The sequence below is a fragment of the Nycticebus coucang genome, chromosome 10 (genome assembly GCF_027406575.1).
Source record: "Nycticebus coucang isolate mNycCou1 chromosome 10, mNycCou1.pri, whole genome shotgun sequence".
Classification (NCBI taxonomy): Eukaryota; Metazoa; Chordata; class Mammalia; order Primates; family Lorisidae; genus Nycticebus; species Nycticebus coucang.
Genome location: NC_069789.1, coordinates 74,238,961 through 74,245,688, shown reverse-complemented (window position 1 = coordinate 74,245,688; position 6,728 = coordinate 74,238,961). Strand labels below are relative to the sequence as shown.

The window sequence follows — 6,728 nt, the reverse complement described above, 5'->3', positions numbered from 1 at the left end:
GGCTTCTAGAGTGTGCAGAGAACATTAAGGAAAGGAAATAATTTAAAACATAATAGAAGAAAAAATATAGTGCTAAAAGGAGCACATATGTTTGTATTGAAAGGGCATTCTCAAAGTACCAACCAAAAGGTAGGAAAATGGCCCCTTCAGGACTGTACTTCTGACAGGTTTATTACAAAGAGTTAAAATAAGATCATAGCTTACATCTCTGAAGAAAAGTACAGAGCATCCTACTATAGGTTGCCATTCCCTTCTCTATTTAATGAAAGAGAGATGGCCCACTTCAGGACTGTTCTTCTGACAGGTTTATTACAAAGAGTTAAAATAAGATCATAGCTAACATAATGATAAGAAGCTAAATACTTTACCCTTAACATTAGACAAGGCAAAATTGGTCCTCTTATTTCTATTCTACATCATACTGGAAATCTTAACTAATGTAAGGACACAAGAAAAGATATTAAAAAGGATACAGATGAGGCAGAAATAAAACTCCGTTGGCAAAAGACAGGATTGGCTATGTAGAAGGTATTAAAGAAGCAACAAAAAATTCCTGGAACTAATAAGAATTATAGCAAGATGACAGTATACCTAATTAATATACAGATCATTACTTTTTATTATTTACACATCAGCAATGAATAATTGGAACTTGAAATTAAAAACATAACACCATTTATATTTGCAAAAAATAATGTGTATACTTACATAAAAAAAATCATTTACATCTTCATTACAAAAAAACCCTCGCACAAGCTTATAACCAAGGGGGAGATCTAGATGGCTTTTCTTATTTCCCAGTACTAGAAACTACAGATCAACAAGACGGCCATTAGGGAATATTCACCACTTTCTTTCAAAATCTTTAAGGAGTTAAAACAGATACTTTAAGTAAGGAGGCTCTCTTGTACTAATGATTTGTTATGTAAATAAGAATGGTCCAAATGGACTGCCAAGCAGGCAGAAAGAAACAGACAAAATAGCATTCCTTTTATTGTAAGATATGTTATTAGTGAAGAGACTCAGGCTTATAAGCTTGGAGAAAAAAGAAAAGTGGTATCTTCTACAAGATCTTACAGTCATTAACAAAACAATGGATTTAATGGAGTCTGTTATCTGTTGCTAAAGCTTGTCTCTCTCCAGGGAAGAAGTTGTGTTTGTGTTTTTCTTAGAACAGCTGACAGCCTGTTGGCTCCTTGACATAGAGCCAGAAGAACTTCTTGTGCTGCCAATGGGGAGGCTGACCCCCATGTCGAGACTTCACAGAAAGCGAAGCCCCTCAACTGGGGATAAGCTGAACTGACCTTGTACAAACGTTATGGCGGCTAGTCACCCTTGAGACTGCATTGATGGCTACTGTTACTTGTCATGTTTGTTACGCCTGGGTCGTATTTGGACATTTGTAGTCCTGCCCAATTGGCTAATGACATTTTTGTCTTCTGCAGAGTCAGAGTCAAACATCCTCCAAGTAAAAAACGTTTATTCACAAATTGGAAAAAATAAAATTGAAAAGGAAGATATGTGGGGAATGGGCTGTCAGGCGAGAAATGCTCAGGGAGTGACCCCCAACTACTTCTCTTCCTATAAACAACATTCTTTTCACTGCAAGAAGTCATGTAGCCCATGAATACTTTTTTTTTTTTTAAACATGTCTCACTTTATCACCCTCTGTAGAGTGTTATGACATCACAGCTCACTGCAACCTCCAATTCCTGGGTTTAGGTGATTCTCTTGCCTCAGCTGGGGCTACAGGCACCTGCCACAACGCCCAGCTATTTTTTTGTTGCAGTTTGGCCAGAGCTGGGTTTGAACCCATCACCCTCTGTATATGGGGCTGGCGCCCTACTCACTGAGCCACAGGTGCTGCCCAAGAAAGGTATTTTTTTTTTTCTTATTAGCAGACAGCACACAGGTTTTCCTCTATAAGATTGATCCCCATGTGCTAAGATTTACATTGTTTAGCAACCTTGGCCCAAGAAAGGTATTTTTTTTTTCTTATTATCAGACAGCACACAGTTTTTCCTCTATAAGGTTGATCCCCATGTGCTAAGATTTACATTGTTTAGCAACTTTGTTAAGATATTGTACAAATAAAGCTGTTTCCCCTGTTTGGTTCCATGCTGGCTGCAGTCGTCAGCTGTGTCAGCCCTCTCGGCCCCACCCTATTCTTTGTCTCTTGTGTGTTTTGTGCGTCTTGCATCCTCACTTCCCACCATTCCCACTCGGGTTAGCTCTCAATCCTTGCATTGGTTTCTAAGAAAAAAGATAATTTATTCAACAATTGATGCCAGAACAACTGGAAACTCACATTAAAAAAAAAAAAGAAAACTACACACAGCTTTATCTTACATAAAAAAGAAATCACTTAAAATTATAATAGATTGCAAATACAACATGTAAAATTATAAAATTTCTAGATGATGATATAGGAGAAAATCTAAATGACCTTTGGTTTGAGAATGAGTTTTAAGTACAACATGAAAAGCACAATCTATTAAAGAAAACATTGTTAAGTTGGACTTCATTAAAATTCTAACCTTCTGCACAAGTTCTCTCTCTCTCTTTTCCATGTGAAGACAGAATAGCTGCCTGAACCCAGAGGAGGGCCCTCACCAGGAACACAACGTCCATCCTGCAGAATTGTGACAAATACATGTTTGTTGTTTAAGCCAATAAAGCAATAAAGGAAAGAAAATTCAAAATTGCTGATCTTTGAAAATTCATTGCCAACAAAATGAAAAGACAAATGAGAATCTGAGAGAAGATATTTGCAAAACATATCTCACTTAAAGATATGGTATACAATATATACCAACTCAACATGAGAAAAACAACAGCTCAATTAAAAAAATAGGCAAAATATCTGAACTGATACCTCGTCAAAGAACATGTACAGATGCAAAAAAGCATAGCAAAAGAAGCTCAGTATAATTCCACTGTGGAATTGCAAGTGAAAACAAGAAAGACATATCACTATAAATTTATTAAAACAGCCAAACACCAAAACAGTGACAACATCAAGTACACGGAAAGATGTTGAAAAACCAGGAAGTCTCGTTCTTTGCTGGTGAGAATGTAAAATGGTACAGATACTTTGAAAAACTGTTAACAGTGTCACATAAAACTATGCACATGCTTAACATGCAATCAGCAATCGCACTCCTAGGTACTTACTCAAAAGAGTAGAAAACTTATGTCCTCATAAAAGTCTGGATACAAGGGTTTATAGCAGCTTTATTCATAATTGCCAAAATTTGGAAGCAATCAACATAGGCCAATGGATAAATTGACTGTGGCACCCCATACAATTAAATATTATCCAGTAATAAAAAGAAATAAGCTATCCAGCATGAAGATATGGAAAAATCTTATGACCATATCACTATGTGGAAAAAAGCCCTCCTAAAATTGTTTAAATTACTTGTAGTTCTGGAAAAAGCAAAAGGTAACGTAGTCAAAAGAAAAGTCATTGCTGGGGCCTTGGAGATTGGGGAGAGGGAAAGAAAGATGAATAAATGGAGCACAGGGAAATTTTAGCACAGTGAAACTATTTCATCTGAAACTGTAATGGTGGATATATGACATTATGTGTTTGTCAAAACCTAGAACTGGGTGGTGCCTGTGGCTCAGTGGGTAGGGCGCTGGCCCCATATATGGAGGGTGCCAGGTTCAAACCCCACCTGGTCAAACTGCAGCAAAAAAATAGCTGGGCATTTTGGCAGGTGCCTGTAGTCCCAGCTACTCTGGAAGCTGAGGCAAGAGAATTGCCTATGCCCAGGAGTTGGAGGTTGCTGTGAGCTGTGACGTTACAGTACTCTACACTCTACGGAGGGTGATGAAGTGAGACTCTGTCTCTGCAAAACAAAAACAAAAACAAACAAAAAACAAACAAAAAATAGAATTACATAACACAAAGAAGAAACCCTAATATACTTCAGTTAATAATAATGTACCAATATTAGTTCAACAATGTTACAAATGTACCACATTAACACAAGATAATAATGAGGAAACTGCATGGGAGAGTGGGGAGATAATATTGACTTTCACTCAGTTTTTCTCTAAAACTTCCCTATAAGTAAAGTCTATAAACTGAATAAAAAATAAACAAATGAACTCAAATACCATCAAAAAATAATAATAAAATCAAAGTGGTTGACTTTATTATTGAGAAAACTTTCCTACCTGATGGAGCAATTATTCCAGAGAAATAGGTTTACTGTATAGCAGTGATTTATTCCCAAATGATAAAAATTAAAATTGAAAAAGTAGAGAAATGTTAATGGAATGCTTTGTATAGCACCATATTTTTGTAGTAGAAATGAAATCTTTTGGCTTCTCAGGTTTTTTTCTTAAGTTTTAGTGTTTTAAAACTTTTAGAAAACATGGTTAATTTTTTTCAAGGTATGAATCACTCTAAAGTTAATACAGAATGATCCTAGAGCAATGTAACAAAGGTAATTAAAATATTTTAGAGTCAAAGTACCTTTAAAATGTCTCACTTAATCAGGATAATCCTAGGAAGCTTTGTTTCTCCCATAGCTTTAAGGTACAGGATAAACTACTATACTCACAAGACCCCATAATATAAAGGCTGAAATGAGATTGAAGTTGATTAATCTGTCATGTAACACATCCGAGTGAGTGGAGTAATTTTTGTCCTAATTAATGTTTCTCTTCTCTGAGTTTAGGGTGGCTGTTTTGGCTCCTGCCATCATATTTACATTGTAAACAACTGGCAGGAAGAAACAGGTGGAAACCGACCTTTTAGCATTTCAGGACAGTAAGGGCTGTGCGTCGTTTTTGCTCTCATTTGGAAATAATCAAGTCACATTGCAAAGAAAACCGGGAAAAACAGTCTTTTTATAAGCCAGGTATCTAGAAGGAAAATATGGGTTTATACAGTCACCTAAAACATTGTCGTTATGGAAATCAGTGCCTACTTCTCTGCAATAGGAAAATCTTATGTACTAAAATAGTTTTGCTACCAAAATTATGTTTCCAGTATTTGTGCTACATGGTCCTTAGGGCAAGGAAAATACTCACTTCAGCTCCAAGAACTGTCTTCTACGGGAACTCCCAGGTATGCTTCCAGAGTGAGACTGATTTTCTATTGAATGCAATGGGCACACGTTTCACATTTTGGATGTGTTATCATTGGTCTTTTTTCAGCCAAAATAAACATAACAAAACAAAACTGTGCCCATAGCTGCTTTTTGGTTATTTCCCTTCTCAGTAGGCCAAAATGTAATATATAATTAATGTTTCTAGAAACAAGGAAAATATCAGCAGTCGACATTGCCCTCACCACAGGTAGTACACGATGTGATGTGTTATTTTATCCAGTTATATCAGGTATTATTACAAATAGTAGAAGCAATTGTAAACAAAAACAAAGTTAATCATGAAAAAGAATAATTGCAAAGATATCACAGGTTCATACAATGAACAGGAGGCTAGAGGGGTGAACTAGAAAGTAGACAAATGCCAAGCATATGCTGAAGACTTTAGGGACAGAATAGAGCTGCCATCACTACAGAAGAGTCACATTTGTTTTGTTCTATGGCCAGACCTCAGAATTACACCATTACCAGTTTTTATGTTACTGGTAGAGGAAGCACAAAGTATAATGTTTGCCTAGTTATTTTACCCTTGTTTTTAAAGCCTGGAAAATTTATTCCAAGAGTGCCATGTTGGTAGTATTAGAAGGTATGAATATTTAAATGCAGACTAGTTCAGACAAGTCAGATATTGGCTACATCAGTATAAATCTAAGGTCAAAATTATAATTTCCTTGGGGGAAATGCTCCTCTTCTTTCTTGGAAAATGTGGGCTTTCCAACTTGAGATATTGTAGGTTTTTCTGGAGTAGCAAATTGTACCACCATTTACAGCTTTTTGATGTATTCTTTAGAGGGCCATATTCTATATCCCAGCAATTCCAAAGTGGTCCTGAGTTCCTCCATCATCTACTGAATGAAGAAAGAAGGAAGCAGGACTGTTTGCTAAGCCTTATCTCATAATGGAAACTTTCCAATGCCACCTACCATCAGGGCCATATGCTGTCCAGCTCAGCACCATATGATTCTATGTTGGAGAGGTCATGTTAGTCTTTGATTAGTATACCACATGGATTACCCATACTTGTTTGTGACAAGTGTACAGACACAAGGTATATAAACACCTTTTAAAGTTGGTTCGTATTATTTAGCAAATAATTCCTAAGTTCTAACACTGGTATGCATGTATAAATGAAATATAACCACTAGCCTATGCTCCCATACAATAAAAACTTCTAGCTTTGAAGCACTGTTCAAACACCATCCAACCATATTTCTAAAGCATTTGAAGTATCCACTACTTTTATGTTTTAGCTTTGCTTCTCATCCTCATGGAATTGTTCTTTACAAATCTATTAGAGTATATTCCCACCTCCAAAAATGTTTCAGAGATATGACCAGTTCTTGATAGTATAAGGAAAGACTCTTTTTTATATTCACCTGTGGCTTTCCTATATGTTACACTATTGAGCAAATTAAGAAAATATAGCATAGATCACAACTTATCTCCTATGTTAAACTAATACACATAAAAACAATCCCCAAATTTCAGAGACTTAAACCATTAGAAGTTTATTTTTTAGCTCACATAAAAATTAACCTATGGTGGTGAGTAATCGTCCATGCAATAGTTTGGGTATACCAAATACTTTCAACTTGTGCTCTACCA

The 6,728-nt window shown here is 36.0% G+C and overlaps 1 long non-coding RNA gene across 1 annotated transcript; it reads right to left on the bottom strand.

Moving 5' to 3' along the window:
• Window positions 1–724: 724 nt before the first annotated feature.
• On the bottom strand, window positions 725–5,102 carry LOC128597047 (uncharacterized). Its single transcript, XR_008383197.1, has 3 exons — window positions 5,047–5,102; window positions 2,538–2,632; window positions 725–2,253 (listed from the first exon to the last, which is right to left on the bottom strand). It is a non-coding gene; the product is annotated as an uncharacterized LOC128597047 (long non-coding RNA).
• Between the last annotated feature and the right edge of the window lie 1,626 nt (window positions 5,103–6,728).